Below are 15911 nucleotides of genomic sequence, written 5' to 3' on the forward strand. Positions count from 1 at the left end.
TACATAGGCTGATGTTATGTCATAAGAGAAAATGGTCTCAGACTTTTCTTAATCTAATCAGCCATTTTATGGGTTTTGAATAGCTCTGGGAATAGTTTATTATTCCCTTTTAAGTTGTTGTACCATATGGTTTCTTTTGTGGGGTGTGTTTTGCTGTGTCAATCTGTTTTTACTTATTTTTGTTCATATTTATTTTGTTATTTTGTTCTGTTCCTCTTTATTTTTGTTTTATTTTTGTTTAAATAGTTTGATGTCACCCTGTTTTATTTAAACTAAATGTCATGGCATTGGATTTTTTAATGCTGCTGTTCTTGTTGTTACTATTATTACTATTATTATTATTAACTTAGATCCAGGGAAGCACTGGCTGAAATAGAAGGTGACTTCCTACCACCTCTGGCCCCGAAAGTCCTAAAGCCCCTGAAACGCCTCTTCTAAGGATTGGGGAACCGTCCTGAATGGGATGACTGTTGTGTTGGGGGTGGTGGGCTGAAGGAAAAAGGGAGGATTGCTAAAATCAGGTGAAGGCAACTTCCATGGGTGGGGGAGAAGTCACATTATTGATGTTGTTATTATAATATCCATCACTGTCCATGTGTGCAATGATACTTCCACTTGTGCAATGAGACTTCACCATCCTTTCCTTCCCCCTGCAGTCCTGTGCACAACCCCAGAATCGGGTCCGAAGGGTTGAGGGACCCTCTAGAACAGATCTTGCAGTGGTGGTGGGGGGCTGTGGGAGGAGGAAAGAATGAAGTCCTATTGCATTTGTGGAAGTCCAGTCTGCTTGCACATGGACAGTGGGTATATGGCTTTGCCAGATACAGCTAGGGATGATGGACAGATTTGATTCAGTTTGTATCTGAAGCCGAATCTATGAAATTTGAAACAATATGAGAAGTGAAACACAGCCATCCTTTGAAATTCACACTTATCCGAATGTTGTGTTGCAGTTTTCCAACTAGCGTTTGCAACAATGCATATATTAGGGGAACGTGTGCATAAAAATGGACATATTACTGAAAATAACATACATAAATGCATTGTATTAGGAGAAATTGCTTGCAAAAATTTGCACTAAAATGCTGAAGAATTTTCATGACAATTTTTAAAAATAAATTTGCAAATGGCTGCAGAAATGTGGAGAACTTAATATAAGACTAGAAAAATGACAAACTGAGTGAACTGAAAAGATCCTTCTATCCCTAGACACAACTCATTAAAACTATGTAAGATACCTAACGCATTCTCATATTTTAGATGTGTAGGTGTCCCATGAACTCAACTGACAGTGGGCAATGGCAAAAACTCCCACATGTAGAGCAGTGGTCATGGGAATGAATGGGGACAATGCAAAGTGAACCCATTTTGAGCCCTTTTTTGCTAGTTTGAAAACAGAATCTGTCCAACTACCTAATGAAAGATTGTTCTAGTGCAGCCACAATGGTTCACATACTACCCTTTATCAACATCATATATACCTTATGAACCACCTGGTACCTTTTATTCCTATCCAGCAGTGGAGACTGTTCCATTGGAGGAAATGGAGCATTGTCTCACCAACCTAAGTCTGCTGTCAGCCAGCCCCCACCTTCCTGCCTTCTTACTTACAACCAGTCCAGGGAGTGGCACTACCTGTCCGTATCCTCCTCCTTAGTCTCAGTATTACCCTTGTAGAATTCAGGAGACAGGAGGAGGGAAGAAAATTAGAATTAGTTGGCTCTGCTGATTACTGGTTCTATCGCCACCTGCTGTTGGTCTCCCAGTCTCAATGGACCACAGCCACCACTGCTACTGAATCACTGCGGTCTTTCAAGCAGTCACTGTTGGTGGTTCCCCATGGCTGTGGAACTCACTCCTGACTAAAATCAGATAGGGCCCCTCCCTTCTGAACCTCTGGTGCTTTTGAAAGTAAACTTTTCCTGATTTTATGGATAATTTTAACTGATTTTATCTCTGCTGTATCCCTTCTGTAGCCTAATTGTACACTGCTTGTTGGAATATAAATATAAATAAAGTGCCTACAATTTCTAGCTATTTTACAATTAAAAAAAAAAAAAGATTCCTTGCGTATAAACCTGTAATCGAAAACCAGCAATTACAATAAGAAGGGTAAGGGAAACAGGAGATGCAAAAGGAAATATAGAAAAATGGATTTTGGGGAAAAAATGACATGTTAAGGGCTTATAGAAGGAACTAAGGCCAGAACAAGTAGGTTTTAAGAGGAAGAAAGAGAAGAGAGAAGTTGGGTACTAAGAAGTAGAATACCAAGGAAACCTGAGGCCTAACTCAAAGATTAGGCTGATAATGAATATGAAATGGAAAATGAACTTACTGAAGGAAACAGAGAAGTTATACATGATCAGAATGATGAGATAAGAAAACAAGACAAGCTGCAGAACTCACTGAAATAAGAGGGGGTAAGATGAGGAATTAGTAGGTTAATGCAAATAATATTAGCATAATCAAGATGTGGCATTGGAGCAGCCCAGAACAATACTGCTGGGTGATTTCAATGTCCATGCAGAGGCTGCCTCTAGTGTTCCGGCTCAGGACTTCATGGCCTCATGGCCTCCACGACGACCATGGGGCTGTCTCAAGTTGTTACTGGCCCAACACATAGGGCAGGGCACACCCTTGACTTGGTTTTTGCTCCAGATGAAGGAAGGGGTGGTCTGGAGATGGGTGTGTGTGTGGATGACCATTGTCATGGTCAGATCACCTTCTGGTGAAGTTTAGACTTATGGCTCCGATCCTTCCCTGCAGAGGGGGTGGACAGATTAAGATGGTCCGCCCCCGGAGACTAATGGAATCCACTGGATTCGTGAATGTCCTGGGGGAGCTCCCAGTAGATAGAGCAGATGACCCTGTTGAAGCCCTTGTCACGCTGTGGAACATTGAGGCACATTGGGCTCTCAACACAGTTGCCCCCGAGCGCCCTCTCCGGCACTGTGGAGCCCGGCTTGCACCTTGGTACACCAGTGAGCTGAGGGCAATGAAACAGGCTGGATGATGGCTAGAGTGCAAGTGGCGAAAGACGTGCTGTGAAGCTGATCAGGCATGCGTAAAACATCATAACCGTGCCTACTGTGTAGCGGTGAGGGTGGCGAAGAAGGCCCACTTCTCTGCCTCCCTCGCATCCTCAAGTAGCCATCCGGTGGAGCTTTTCCGTATTCTCATGGGTCTGTTGACATCAACTCTAGGAAATGGAGTCTTACTCCCTTCGGGGCCCACTGTGAATTGTTTGCAAGGCACTTTGAGGGTAAAGTTGCTCACCTCCGTAGCAGTCTTGATGCCCCATCTACATATACTGTAGTCCCCAATGAGATGTCCAGTGCAACGTCTGCTGCAATTTCTTGGGAACGGTTTCAGTTTATGCGGCCTGATGACATAGACAAGGTGCTTGTGATAATGCGGCCAGCAACGTGTCTTCTCGACCCTTGCCCTTCTTGGCTTATTAAAGCTTGCCGAGGGGGTCTGACCGAGTGGATCCAGGGTGTGGTCAGTGCATCATTGTGGGAGGGAGTAGTTCCAGCTACCTTGAAAGAGGCGGTGATTTGACCACTCCTGAAAAAGCCCATCCTGGACCCATTGGTTTGTGACAACTACCGACCGGTTGCAAATACTCCCTTTTTAGGGAAGGTGATTGAGAGGGTTGTGGCGCAACAACTGCAAGTACTCTTGGATGAAACAGATTATCTTGTCCCATCCCAGTCTGGGTTCAGGCCTGGTTATGGGACTGAATCACCCTTGATCGCCGTGATGGATGACCTTTATCAGGAGAAGGACGGGGGAATGTGACCCTGTTGTTCTTACTTGATCTCTCAGCGGCTTTTGATACCATTGACTGTGATATCCTTCTGGGCTGACTTGGTGAGATGGGTATTGGAGGCACTGTTTTACAGTGGTTCCGATCCTATCTCCAGGGTTGTACTCAGAGAATAGCATTGGGTTACTGTCTTTTGGCCCCCTGGCAGTTGTGCTGTGGGGTGCCGCAGGGTACCATCTTGTCCCCCATGCTGTTTAACATCTATATGAAGCCCTTGGGAGCAGTCATCAGAAGCTTTGGGGTGAGGTGTCAGCAGTATGCTGATGATACCCAGCTCTATTTCTCCATAACATCTGAATCAGGAGAGGCCGTGCAAGCCCTGGACCGCTGCCTGGACTCGGTGGTGGGCTGGATGAGGGCCAGTAAACTGAGTCTGAATCCTAGCAAGACGGAGGCGCTGTGGGTTGGTGGTTCCCGAGTTCGGATAATTGGTCAGTTGCCTGCTTCCCTCTGAAAGAGCAGGTCCGTAGCCTGGGGGTGCTCCTGGATCCATCTTTGTCGCTAGAGGCCCAGGTGACCTCAGTGGCTAGGAGTGCCTTTTACCAGCTTTGGCTGGTGAGACAGCTGCAGCTGTTTCTGGACTGGGATAGCCTGACCACTGTTGTCCATGCACTAGTAACCTCCAGGCTGGATTACTGTAATGCGCTCTATGTGGGGCTACCCTTGAGGTTGGTCCGGAAGCTGCAGTTGGTGCAAAATGCGGCAGTGAGACTGCTCACTGGAGCAGGGTATTGCCAACATGTCACCCCTCTACTGAAAGAATTGCACTGGCTGCCCATTTGCCACCGGGCCAAGTTCAAGTTTCTAGTTTTGGTGTACAAAGTCCTATACAGCTCAGGACCAGGATATCTGAAAGACCGTCTTATCCCTTACATACCCAGTCGATCACTGCACTCTGCAGGTGAGGGCCTCCTGCAGATACCATCTTCTCAGGGGGTTCGTTCTGTACAATATAGGAAATGGTCCTTAATGTGGCAGCACCTACCCTGTGGATTTCCCTCCCTTTGAATATTAGGCAGGCGCCATCTCTGCTATCTTTTCGGTGCCTTTTGAAGACTTTTTCAACAAGCCTTTTAAGTTGAGACCTATCCCAGTGTGTGTCTGTGTCAGAATTGCTTAATATGTTTTTTAATAATGTTTTTAACCCTTTTTAAAAAAGTTTTTTAAATGTTTTGTTTTAATGTATTTTAAGATTTGTTTTTATGATGTTTTAAAGTGTTTTTAGTGCCTTGTTTGCCGCCCTGGGCTCCTGCTGGGAGGAAGGGTGAGATACAAATTAAATAATAAATAATAAAAATAATCAAAAGTTGATCTAAGGCTTATCCACACAGGAGCCTAACTTTGTATTAAAGAAGCTGCTTTTACCATTGCAATAGCTTTTCAAGGTCCACACTTCTCGCCCAATGGTAGCTTCCAATCTACTGTTTTCCTTTCACACAAGTAGGCGTTCCTCTGAAAAAGTTTAGTATAGCTGTTTCCTTGTGGCCCCGCCCCCAATTTTACATGTTTACTCTCTCTGGAGTATTGCTATTGCTAATGGAGAAGGGGAGATTTTTTTGTCAGTTTCATTGTTCTTGTCAATTTCATGCCTCTCCCAGCTGAAGCTGGAGAGCGTTGGGGTGCAATTGACATGAAACTATATGAAACTGATGGGGGGTGAGTGAAAGTAGGTAGCGGCTGCGGCAGCTTTTGCGGGCGGCAGAGAGAGAGGTAGCAGGCAATGGGGCATAAGAGAGGCCTTCCACTAAAAAAACATTGAAGCAAAGTGCTTACATGGAGGAGCGCAGCAAAGCTGAGATGGTTTTTGCTTTCCTTTTTGCATTATAATTGGATTGGGTTGATACGGATTCAAAGGTGAAAACTGCGTTATAGCTTCTGCTTGCCTGCAACATCATGTGAACCATGCAAATTACAAAGGGATGCAAGTAGCACCAGACACACACTAAATTGCCGTGTGGATGAGCTCCTAAAGGACTATCAATTGTAAGAACTGGGCATATCTTTGCTATATTGATTTTAAAAATGCAGAATATTTTTTTCCCAATAGAATTAATGTGCAGACAAAAGATAGCTAGGACTCTGCAAACTCTACAAACATGCCAGCATTGTGGACAGTGTTAGAAGCAGTAAAGGAAGCATTATTAACAATAAGCATAGCTGGAATACCAGGAGAAAAATAAGCTATGTTCACATTCAACTGGATTGTGCTGTGACATTTAAATTCTAGTTTAGCAAAAAGAGAAAAGATGTAACATTTTAATATCATAATGATAAATATGGTAATTCAAAACAGAGCATTGAATCAGTTAACCAAAAGGAAGAATATTCAAAGAAAAGAATAAAAGGGTGTAAGATTGAGCCCTGTGAAACACTAACAGAAAATAGAGAGACAACTATTAAGTGGTTGTAAAAGAAAGAAGGAAAGGGGGGGAAATAAAATCCAAGTGTATGTAAAGACTAGGTATGGGGTCTGCTTGTTGGGTGCCTGTTCAATTGCATTCCATTGAACTGGCAGGCGGACCTGTTTTCTGTTAGTTGTTTTTCCCCTATTCTTTTACCGTTCTGTTTTTTTCCCCTCCTGAAAAATAAGAATATTTTTTAGCTGTGTTTTCCTTTTGGAAAGGAAAGGTAAGAAGTTTTCCCTCTGCCCAGATCTCAACAGATCTCAACAACCCAACTTAGGCGAGCCATGACTTGATCCTAACCCCTTACTTGAGCCAGACTCTTAAGACCCCAGCCCAAGGCTACACAACTGCTGGTGGGTGAGCCTGGGCAGCCCCCGAGGTGTTCGGTATCCAAATCCACAGGTTGCATAGCTGGCCTCTGAATCTTCCCTCACCTAAGGATGCTCACCTGCTTATCCTACAATCCTTCCATGTCCCTCACCTACCTGCCAAAATGTGATCAATTTAACCAGTTTAGGACAAGGTGGGAAGGTGAGTGTGGGCTTACAAAGCCTGCCAAGCCACGCCTCTGCACTGACTAGTGTGCAAATGCACACCACATATGCACCTTGCTTTTCCTTCCCACCCAGTCACAAAAGAAGCTGCCAGCCAGCAGCTATGTGCCAGCTATCAGAGGAGCTTTTGTAAAAGCAGTTTCACTGGACTGAAATTTACCCCCTCTCAAAAGTGTGCAGTACAATGCTATTAATTGGGATTGAGACGAATGGACATGCTGGGTTATGGGGTCTTGGAAGGCAGAGGAAGTCGAAGGTGAGACCTGCATTAATTCAAATATTTTTTAAAAACACTGCTTCATATGTTAGAGCAGCCTTTCCCAACCAGTGTGCCTCCAGATGTTGTTGGACCACAACTCCCATCAGCCTCAGCCAGCATTGCCAATGGTCAGGGAAAGATGGGAGTTGTGGTCCAACAACATCTGGAGGCACACTGGTTGGGAAAGGCTATGTTAGAGAACCACGATGTGTAACTGTGGCATTCCCAACGATATGTGAGATGGATACATGTGAGATATATTCTATTCTTTTACTGCATGTACAGAGTGTTAACCCACTACAGTAGGGCCCCGCTTTTTGGCATTCCACTAATATGGCGGTTTTCAATTAGAGTAAAGCCCCACTCATATGGGGCTTGTTCCACTTTTACGGCATTTTTCGGGCGTCGGGCGGCATTTTATTGATGGAGTTCTGCTTTTCAGTGGGTTTCGCTTATAGGCGGGGGTCTGGAACGTAACCCGCTGTATGAGTGGGGCCCTACTGTATTATATGTGAAGCAGTCTATTCGTGGAAACAGTAAGAGATCATCTATGAATCCTGGTACCAACTTGGCCAAATTCATATGATTTTCTTAACAAAAGATGCCTATTGAATGCAAGCTTCTTTGGTACAGTATTTTGCTAATTCTGAATGTCAATACTGACTGTGAGAGAGAGAACACACAAGGATTAATATGGCAGAACAGATAATTAGGTAATCTCTCTCTCTCTCTCTCTCTCTCTCTCTGTATATATGTATGTATGTATTTCTTCTTATTTTCACTTTGATGGCATTACCTGAAAACTTTTATTTAAAAAATGGCCTGCTCCTGTTTTCAGGAGGGGGCTTGCAGTAATTAGCTCAAATTTTTCAACAAATGGCACACAGGCTGTTGGCACGGCGTGTGTGCAATAACATTGGTGTTTATCCTATTATATTGCAATTTAAAAGATGTCATGAGGTTTGTCAGTGAGTGAGTTCACAGAAAGAAACAAGGAAGCAGAAATGCTGACCGTGACATATGATGAGGCTATTCATATATAGGCTTCGTAGTGAAGTTCAACATATCCCAGCTTGAGGATCATTGGGGTTCATGACATAATTGCCAATTGTGAGGGGGGGGGGACACAGTAATGAGGAAAGAAATATATTCCTCATTTGTACTTTGTGATGGTTGGGTATTTTTAGCAAATGAGTTGTCAGCAGAAAGGCTTCATTAGACCCATCAGGATATCTGCCCATGAATAACGAATCCCAAACTGTACTGACAGTTTCCTTGAGCCAAAATGATGGAGCACCTCTGACAAAAGCCATATTGTGCTCTCCATGTGAGAAGTGTGAAGAACAAAAGAGGCATCTTATTCTTAATTTGGTCAGGTTAATATTGACACAATTAGATCCTCCAAAGAGTCAGATGTATGTGTAATGTACATTTATATGTGCTCACTTAGGTAATCAGCTGTCAGATGCCATAAATCAGAAAGTATAACTATTGAAAAGGACACAAAAAAAGAAGAAAACCTGTGTTTAAATTGGCATTTTTTATTCTTGACCATGAATGTTTCAAAATATAGCCAGGGTAAAATAGCTTAATTCCGCAAAAGAATATATAACACAGTCTTTTCCAGTATCTTTTCATATATGGAACACTATATTTCTGCATATTGTACTGGAGATGTATGACTGAATTTATCATGCCCATGAGTGAGAGCTGGAAGAGAATTCTGATTTTTACCCTGATCCTGAGCACAACTTAAAGTCTCAAAGGAAGTCAATTCCTTTGAAAATAATGGCAACTGAATGAGAGACAATGGGGTTTACAAGAATGAGAGACAAAAAATCAGCATTGTTTTAATAGCACCAGATATTTCTTTAAAGGACTTCTAAGCTCCCTTTCACTATAAAAATATTTTAAAATAACATCAATATCTAAAAATATTGAAATAGAGCATTTATGACCAGCCATCCCACCAAACAGACTTTGAAACATTTAACACATTTAAATGCTCTTCAACATTTTTATTAACGACATGGATGAGGAGGTACAGAGCATGCTTATCAAATTTGCAGATGATACAAAATTGGGGGGCATAGCTAATACCGTGGAAGACAGAAACAAAATTCAAAGGGACCTTGATAAGCTGGAGCATTGGGCTGAAAACAACAGAATGAAATTCAACAGGGATAAATGCAAAGTTATACACTTAGGAAAAAGAAACCAAATGCACAGTTATAAGACGGGGGATACTTCGCTCAGTCATACAACTTGTGAGAAGGATCTTGGAATTGTTGTTGATCACAAGCTGAATATGAGTCAACAGTGTGATGTGGCTGCAAAAAAGGCAAATGCTATATTAGGCTGCATTAACAGAAGTATAGTTTCCAAATCGCGTGAAGTATTAGTTCCCCTCTATTCAGCACTGGTTAGGCCTCATCTGGAATACTGCATCCAGTTCTGGTCTCCGCAATTCAAGAAGGATGCAGACAATGGAACAGGTTCAGAGGAGGGCAACAAGGATGATCAGGGGACTAGAAACCAAGCCCTATGAAGAGAGACTGAAAGAACTGGTCATGTTTAGCCTGGAGAAGAGAAGACTGAAGGGAGATATGATAGCACTCTTCAAGTACATGAAAGGTTGTCACATAGAGGAGGGCCGGGATCTCTTCTCGATCGTCCCAGAGTGCAGGACACGGAATAATGGGCTCAAGTTGCAGGAAGCCAGATTTCGACTGGACATCAGGAAAAACTTCCTAACTGTTAGAGCCATATGACAATGGAACCAATTACCTAGAGAGGTAGTGGGCTGTCTGACACTGGAGGCATTCAAGAGGCAGCTGGACAGTCATCTGTCGGGAATGCTTTGATTTGGATTCCTGCATTGAGCAGGGGATTGGACTTGATGGCCTTACAGGCCCCTTCCAACTCTACTATTCTATGATTCTAACACAAAGAGCAATAATAATTTGCAATCCCACCTACCTCTTTAACTAAAGGTAGACAGAAATTTAACTTATGTAATTATCTAAGGAAGAATAAAAGTGAATTATGGTTCAAAAACGTCTAGACTTCCCCATGAAACAAAAAAAAAGCTATAACAATATTAACACAAATTATTAAAAGTTGAAAAGAAGGGTGAATTCAATTTAGGTAAAAAATGAGAACTATCTTTGCAGTCAAAAGGCTCAAAGTACAAGTGACAATGATTTGAATCTACACTTAGTGATGCTGAGTTCCCGTTAAAACCAGTTCAGTTAGTCATAAGTGCAATTGTCTAGATCCAAACTAATACACTGATAAATTGTTCCAGGCATAAATGTTAGTCCTACTCAGAGTAAAGCCATTGATGTTAATAGACATGACTAATTTAGGTTCATTAATTTCAATGGGTCTACTCTCAGTTTCCTTAACTTTAAAAATTTTAGTTTTACAATATTGTACAATAGGTATTTGACTTCTACCTTTAAAAGAAATGCAGCTTTCAAATAATAAAAGCTGTTGGAGATGGAAAGCACCAGAAGCAGATTATTGTATGTGGTGTTGCAATATATTGAAGAGATTCCACCATCTCCCAATAGTGGATGTACAATGTAGTTTCATTTATAATAATAGATTATTTGAAACCAAGATATGGAAATAGTGTCTTATCTGTTAACTGTGGTTATGTTTTAAATATATTTTAATCTATTGGATCTATGAATGGAAGAAGCTTCAAAATATGTACTGATGAATGGTTTAAAAAGATATTTTATATTCTACCAATCGGGTAGGGAACTTGTGACTCCTCAGAAATTGGAGGCTGCAGTTTCCATCACTATTCCATCACTACATGGTGTTGTTCTCCTGAGTTCCTACCTCCCTGCCTGATAACAACGGCCTCTATATCAAGGGAGACTGCTTGGACTGACAGTCCTCTTGGGACTGGTTCCCTTTCTTCTCATGGGGTGGTTCTTCTGTAATTTAGGGGATTTTCTGGAGGAAGGAAAAGATTTATCTGGGGCAAGGGCAGTTGGGGAGTACAAGGGGGTCCCAATTGCAGTGGTTCTGGGAAAAGGGAGGTATGGGGGAAGCAGGCCAGGTAGGGGCACACAGCACAGACAATTAGTGGCTGTACCATGTGCCTCCCCCCCCGAAGCTTAAAGAATGGTGGTTGTCCTATCAGCCAGTCCTTGGGTCTGCGACTGCTGCTATTGAGTGCCATGTCAGCTTCAAGCAAGAGTTCCCTTCCCATGATTTGATTGTGGATGAGGAGACCGATCTGGTCTGGGTTACTGAGACCTAGGTGGGACAGCAGGGTGGAATCGCTCTTACCCCGCTGTGACCACTAGGATCACTTCTTCCCATTTATACCTGCCTGGTCCTTAAAATCTTGGTAAGAGGCCCCAACATTGTTTTTCCTAGAACCCTGAGGTCCACCAATTGAAGTCAATTGCAAATTAGAGTCTAGAAAGCAGTGTGGATATACACTTACAATTTAAAAACCTTTTGAGTTCATCTCAGCCCAGGACTTTTTCCCCAGTATTTGAGCTCACAGTGGGGGCCACAAAATGTTTTGAGGTTACGGAGGGGGTCCCATACTCATAAAGTTTGGAAACCACAGATTTAAATGATGCCACCTTACACTGTGATCCCAATTATATTTTGCCCATGTTCCTTATTCACCCTATTTTGAGTGAATGCCAAGATAAGCAACAGAGGAAAAGCACACAAAACTGCAAAAAACAAAAACAAAAACCCCAGCTCAGTGTATGAAATAAAAATATTTTCCTTCCTAACATTTGATGAAGTGTTTTTCATTTTTATTTTAACTTAAGGGGAAAGAAGACACATTTTCTGGACACGTCTGAGTAGATTAATAAATAGTATTTGTACACATGCAAGCTAAAAAGTAATTTATCAGACAGAAGACAGATGTGTGTAGTTGGGGAATAAAGTGCCCACCTGAATATACAGTTGTGGTGTGCTGTTGATGAACTGCTGTTGATTTAAGGAGAGTGTTGCTTAGTAGCAGCATAAAAGCCAATAATGTCATATGATAATGTTCTTTGCCAGAAGACAACAATAAATTTTCTCAAATACAAATAGCACAAGCTAAAGGGGGGGACAAAGAAACCCAGTTAAATGTGTTCTTTATTTTGCTGAGCTATTGCAAGAGGCAAAAATAAAGATGTTAAGCGCATTGAGTGTATATCTACCTACAGTGCAAAGTATAAAGTTTTTAAAAACTAGATGTGATCTTTTCTGCTATTTGAGAGACAATGCATTGTGGTATTGTCTGGGGTGAGATTCCTTTCTAGTAGGTCCTAGTTTTTCACCCCAAATGGCATGGGTCCTTTCCCACAACTCTGCTAATGTATGAAATAAATGGATGTGGGACAGATCACATAGGACATCACCATGCTAGTGCTGGACATGCAGAGCTGGCATGGAGACATCTCAAGTAGTGATATTGCTGAATTTTGGGAGCTCCTCCACATTTCCTATTTATTACATCCAGTCTTAATTGAGCATTCATTCTTATTTGTTTGCGGGGAGGTTATGCAACAATGAGCATTCATCCTGCATTCATCCTGACTTGCTTGTGGGGTGTTTATGCGCCTTATTGTTATTCATTCACTCCACACTTCTCAATGCATTTCCACATCACTTTTGTAACAGAAGAAAGTCTGTTTCTTTTTTTAAACTGGACTTGTTGCAATAGGGCAACAGAGGGGTTTTAATCCACTTTAATTGTGCAAACCTACATTTCCTGTTATGCACTAGAATCCCTCCCACAAAATACTGACAATCTGAAAGTACCCTGGAGGATTCAGACCTGGACACGCATACACATACAGTTTGGGCCAAATGTATTTATGATCTGAGCAACCGCAGCAGCTGTAGCTGTGGGGGAGGGGAGGGACCTTGCTTGAGCCTTCCTTAGAACCTAAAGCCTTACCAACAGATCCCAATGATCCTTGGGAACTGTAGTTTGCACATCACTGCTCCCATACTAGAAAATGGAGGATGTGACATTTCTAAGAGTATGGATATATGAACATTGGAAAATTCATGATGCAAACTCGTGTGATATCATTAGGCAGGTGTTAAAATGTTGAAGTCTGTCTCTTGTGAAAACAATCTTAACACTAAATTAGCCCTATTATCTTTACACTTTGTTGTTGGTATGTGCCTTCGATTACAACTTATGGTGACCCTATGAATCAGCGACCTCCAATAGCATTGGTCGTGAACCACCTTGTTCAGATCTTGTAAGTTCAGGTCTGTGGCTTCCTTTATGGAATCAACCCATCTCTTGTTTGGCCTTCCTCTTTTTCTACTCCCTTCTGTTTTTCCCAGCATTATTATATTTTCTAATGAATCATGTCTTCTCATGATGTGTCCAAAGTATGATAACCTTAGTTTCATCATTTTAGCTTCTAGGGATAGTTCTGGTTTAATTTATTCTAACACCCTATTATTTGTCTTTTTCACTGTCCATGGTATGCACAAAGCTCTCCTCCAACACCACATTTCAAATGAGCTGATTTTTCTCTCATCCACTTTTTTTCTGTCCAACTTTCACATCCATACATAGAGATCGGGAATACCATGGTCTGAATGATCCTGACTTTAGTGTTCAGCTATATATCTTTGCATTTGAGGACCTTTTCTAGTTCTCTCATAGCTGCTCTCCCCAGTCCTAGCCTTCTTCTGATTTCTTTACTATCTTTACACTTTAGGATCGTGCTCTTATAACAATGTTTTCTTTACATTTGATGATTATATGCTAAATATTTGCCTTTTAATCCTGAACCATCATTCACTGAAAGCAATCAGAGCTGTTTCAAAATAATGTAATTGTCAGCAACAAGACACCAAGCTCCAGAATCGTACTCAAAGAGTGCTTATCAATGGTTCCTTCTCAAACTGGGCAGAAGTAACAAGTGGGATACCACAGGGCTCGGTCCTGGGCCCAGGGCTCTTCAACATTTTTATTAACGACTTGGATGAGGAGGTACAGAGCATGCTTATCAAATTTGCAGATGATACAAAATTGGGGGGCATAGCTAATACCATGGAAGACAGAAACAAAATTCAAAGGGACCTTGATAGGCTGGAGCATTGGCTGAAAACAACAGAATGACATTCAACAGGGATAAATGCAAAGTTCTACACTTAGGAAAAAGATACCAAATGCACAGTTATAAGACGGGGGATGCTTCGCTCAGCCATATGACATGTGAGAAGGATCTTGGAATTGTTGTTGATCACAAGCTGAATATGAGTCAACAGTGTGATGTGGCTGCAAAAAAGGCAAATGCTATATTAGACTGCATTAACAGAAGTATAGTTTCCAAATCGCGTGAAGTATTAGTTCCCCTCTATTCAGCACTGGTTAGGCCTCATCTGGAATACTGCGTCCAGTTCTGGTCTCCGCAATTCAAGAAGGATGCAGAGAAACTGGAACAGGTTCAGAGGAGGGCAACAAGGATGATCAGGGGACTGGAAACCAACCCCTATGAGGAGAGACTGAAAGAACTGGTCATGTTTAGCCTGGAGAAGAGAAGACTGAGGGGAGATATGATAGCACTCTTCAAGTACATGAAAAGTTGTCACATAAAGAAGGGCTGGGATCTCTTCTCGATCGTCCCAGAGTGCAGGTCACGGAATAATGGGCTCAAGTTGCAGGAAGCCAGATTTCGACTGGACATCAGGAAAAACCTCCTAACTGTTAGAGCCATACGACAATGGAATTAATTACCTAGAGAGGTAGTGGGCTTTCTGACACTGGAGGCATTCAAGAGGCAGCTGGACAGCCACCTGTCGGGAATGCTTTGATTTGGATTCCCGCATTGAGCAGGGGGTTGGACTTGATGGCCTTATAGGCCCCTTCCAACTCTACTATTCTATGATTAAGCAAAAACAGCAACAAAATGTTCTAAAGATTTTATACATTTCATTTAGTTCAGTCCTGAGAAAGATTCCCATGGACACAAACAGAAAGTGGGAATACAATGTTTCAGATTTTGAAGACCATCACAGAACAGTGGTCAAGGTATGACAGATCTTGGAATTTTGGTTAGAACTCCACCTCTAAAATCAGGTCATGCCATTCAGCTGCCAGCAGCAGCAGCACTGCTTACCTAGCTCTTCCTGGGAGAGTCAGAAATTTCATCAATGAATTCTTCCTGATTGGTGCCAATTTCATGAGACTATACCATGTCACCACCTTCCAGACTGCTACTTACTGAGACAGAGAAGTGCTAGGACAGGGTGGGGGTGAGGTTGGAGCTGTGCATGCACACTGGTGAGAGTGCTGGCTTGACTGTGCTGCTGCTCCCATGCAGCCTTGTCCCCTTAAGCACAGCAATGCTGTTGTCAGGAGGACAACAATATGGCACCACCCCATTGTACTGGCTAATATGAGAGTACCATCTGAAGGCACATGAGGCTACCGCTTTGGTAAAGCTAAGCAGGTTTGGGTCTCATCAGTGCCTGGATGGATGACCACCTGGGAACCACATGTATGCCACCTTGGGTTCCATGATAGAAAAAAGATAGGAATGTAAGAAAATATGTAACTAAATAAATAAGGCTGAGTGTCCCTTCTCTGTTATCCCCTGTCAACTTGCTTTGACAGTCATTTCTTTAGTCAGATGGGTAGATCCTTACAAGCACTCTCATCCTGGGACACCTGCTCATTATTTCTGCCAGGTCTTCCTCCTCACTTAGAACAAAGAAAGCTTTTAAACTCCTTAGGAGAACTAAGCAGGGACTGCATTCCACCACCCCATAACTTCTGTTGCAACCCACTTTGTTTCTGATTGGATCAGCTCTGTCAGAGAGCCACTGAGAATAGTCATGACATCTGCGATGTCTGACAG

At 42.3% G+C, this 15911-nt stretch overlaps 2 protein-coding genes across 5 annotated transcripts in view; one reads left to right on the forward strand and one right to left on the reverse strand.

Annotated features, from left to right (window-relative positions):
* Nucleotides 1-15911, forward strand: part of PRUNE2 (prune homolog 2 with BCH domain) — a 197047-nt gene that overhangs the window by 92326 nt on the left and 88810 nt on the right. The window lies entirely within an intron of this gene.
* The window catches only part of LOC133385153 (uncharacterized), an 86798-nt gene continuing 81011 nt past the window's right edge, over nucleotides 10125-15911 (reverse strand). The window contains exon 4 of the transcript XR_009762799.1: nucleotides 10125-14329. The gene's annotated coding sequence lies outside the window, so the exon portion shown is untranslated. The remainder of the gene's footprint in view (nucleotides 14330-15911) is intronic.

The sequence above is a fragment of the Rhineura floridana genome, chromosome 1, assembly GCF_030035675.1.
Source record: "Rhineura floridana isolate rRhiFlo1 chromosome 1, rRhiFlo1.hap2, whole genome shotgun sequence".
Lineage (NCBI taxonomy): Eukaryota > Metazoa > Chordata > Lepidosauria > Squamata > Rhineuridae > Rhineura > Rhineura floridana.